Source organism: Procambarus clarkii, chromosome 3, assembly GCF_040958095.1.
Source record: "Procambarus clarkii isolate CNS0578487 chromosome 3, FALCON_Pclarkii_2.0, whole genome shotgun sequence".
Lineage (NCBI taxonomy): Eukaryota > Metazoa > Arthropoda > Malacostraca > Decapoda > Cambaridae > Procambarus > Procambarus clarkii.
In genome coordinates, this window is record NC_091152.1 from 28,318,121 (window position 1) to 28,321,591 (window position 3,471).

A 3,471-nucleotide genomic window follows, 5' to 3' on the forward strand; every position below is an offset into this window, starting at 1 on the left:
TGACGACACAGGAAGACTGACGAGTAAGGGGAGACATCATCGCTACCTACAAAATTCTCAGAGGAATTGACAGGGTAGATAAGGATAACTGTTTAACACGGGTGGTACGCGAACAAGGGACACAGGTGGAGATTGAGTACCCACATGAACCACAGGGACGTTTAAAAGAACTTTTTCCGTGTCACAGTAGTTAACAGGTGGAATGCATTAGGCAGTGATGTGGTGGAGGCTGACTCCATACACAGTTTCAAATGTAGATATGATAGAGCCCAATAGGCTCAGGAATCTGTACACCAGTTGATTGACAGTTGAGAGGCGGGACCAAAGAGCCAGAGCTCAACCCCCGCAAGCATAAATAGGTGAGTACACACACACAGGGAAATGGGACAGGAGTCATTGCTGTAAATAGCCGATGGCTGGAAAGGCGGGATCCAAGAGTCAATGCTCGATCTTGCAAGCACAAATAGGCGAGTACAAATTGGTGAGTACACTCATACAGGGCGCCTAGTGGCTGTGTGGACAGCGCTCTGGACGCGTTGATCTAGGGATCCGGGATCGTTCCCGGGCCATGGCGGAAACAAATTGGCAAAAGTTTCTTTCACCCTGATCCTCCTCTTACCTAGCAGTAAATGGGTACTTGGGAGTTTAACAGCTGCTACGGGCTGCTTACTGGGTGTGTGTGTGTGTGTGTGAAGAAATATATATGAGTAGTTAGTAACAGTTGATTGATTGACAGTTGAGAGGTGGGCCGAAAGACCAGAGCTCAACCCCCGCAAGCACAACTAGTTGAATACAACTAGGTGAATACACACACACACACACACACACACACAGAACACCAGAAAGTAGAGAGAGATACCAGAGAACCAGGAACGAGTATGTCATTGTGAGAAGAGCAGCTGAGAAAAGGTATGAAAATGATATAGCTAATAAAGCCAAGACCGAACCCAAGCTACTACACAGTCACATCAGGAGGAAGACAACAGTGAAGGAACAGGTGATGAAACTTAGGGTGGGCGAGGACAGGTACACAGAGAATGACAGAGGTGTGTGAAGAACTCAACAAAAGGTTCCAGGAGGTCTTTACAATAGAACAAGGAGATGTCGCGGCGCTAGAAGAGGTGGCAGCAAACCAGGTGACCTTGGATAGGTTTGAAATTACAAGAGATGAGGTCAAGAAGCACCTATTGGAGCTGGATGTGAGAAAGCTGTTGGGCCGGATGGAATCTCGCCATGGGTATTGAAAGAGTGTGCAGGAGCACTTTGCCTACCACTCTCCATAGTGTATAGTAGGTCACTGGAAACGGGGGACCTACCAGAAATATGGAAGACTGCTAATGTAGTACCAATATACAAAAAGGGTGACAGACAAGAGGCACTGAACTACAGGCCAGTGTCCTTAACTTGTATACCATGCAAGGTGATGGAGAAGATTGTGAGAAAAAACCTAGTAACACATCTGGAGAGAAGAGACTTCGTGACAACCCATCAACATGGGTTCAGGGAGGGTAAATCTTGCCTTACAGGATTGATAGAATTCTACGATCAGGTGACAAAGATTAAACAAGAAAGAGAAGGGTGAACGGGAGAATATATATATATATATATATATATATATATATTATATATATATATATATATATATATATATATATTGGCAATATATATATATTATATATATATATATATATATATATATATATATATAATATATATATATATATATATATATATTATATATATATATAATAATATATATATATATATATGTCGTACCTAATAGCCAGAACGCACTTCTCAGCCTACTATTCAAGGCCCGATTTGCCTAATAAGCCAAGTTTTCATGAATTAATGTTTTTTCGTCTACCTAACCAACCTAACCTAACCTAACCTAGCTTTTTTTGGCTACCTAACCTAACCTTACCTATAAATATAGGTTAGGTTAGGTTAGGTAGGGTTGGTTAGGTTCGGTCATATATCTACGTTACTTTTAACTCCAATAAAAAAAAATTGACCTCATACATAGAGAAAAGGGTTGCTTTATCATGTCATAAGAAAAAAATTATAGTAAATATATTAATTCAGGAAAACTTGGCTTATTAGGCAAATCGGGCCTTGAATAGTAGGCTGAGAAGTGAGTTCTGGCTACTAGGTACGACATAATATATATTATAATATATATATATATATATAATATATATATATATATATATATATATATTATATATATATATATATATATATATATATATATATATATATATTATATATATATATATATATATATATATATTATATATATATATATAGATCGGTAGTTTTTCTTATTTCTTGAAATACAATTTTGAAACGTTGCTGAAATTCCTTATAAAGTTGGATGCACAATTAAAGTACATTTTGTACCAAAAACAAAATCAGTTGGATTTGCTTGGGAGTCCTCAGTGAGCGGGTTCGAATCCTCTTCATGGCTAATACTGATTTCACCAATCAGCATCGTTGCAAGAGTAGTATCTCGTCTCGCTCGCAGTGTGACTTAGGTGGCCCTATGCTTGAGCGCTACGCACGCCCACTCCACCAACGTCTGATACCTCTTAGAGTGCGTGAGTGGATGGATCGATCTTCAGCTCGCCAGTCATAAAGCAAGCCAGCATCGTCTCGCTGTCCTACAGCAGCTGTTATCCCCAGCCTCGACGAGCACTTCGGTGCAGCCATAACCAGTTCCAGCCAGCAGTGTATTGGAGCAGAACCAGGCGCTTCCCAGCCAGCATCTAGTCCTAGGCAGTGACATCTTCCTCGTGGCATCTTCTGTGTGTTGTCTACTGTGCTAGTGTCCAGGTCGGACTGCATTTAGGTGAACAGCCCCACTTCGAGCCAGAACAGGCCCAGGTGAGAAGACGGAAGTTCACCTTTTGCAGCTGCGTCATGGCATAGGTGCATTCTTTTTCTCCTCTCCTAATATTCTTCCGTTTCTGACACTGCCGAGCCAGTTGTGGAATCTGGTGATCGTGCGAGCCCACCATAACTGGGGGTTGCAAACTTCCAGAACACGGTATTTGTTCGTGGTGAGACCCTTAGGCCAGGTCTTAGACCTGGCCTACACACTGACCCCCACTGAGCTTATGGAATCGCAGTGATTGGCACAAAACACGGGACTGTCATTAGATAGTGAGTCACAATGGCTCACTGTCTGCGGATGACCTACACTGGGAATACACCCATAGACAGAATTGACTGCATCACTACCTTTTTTAATGCCACTGGCACACCTGCCACTAACTATATCAAACACGCCAACACAGACACCATCAAATTTCTCATTGCCTCAGAAGACGACCTTTTTGCCTGTTTCAGGGAACCTGTTTTCAGTAAACTCACACAAGCTTCACTAACTCCTGTCCTCACTATTGAACAAAAAACTAAATGCTCTGTCCTTGTAAGAAATGTCGACAGCTCTGTCCTATCAGCACTTAA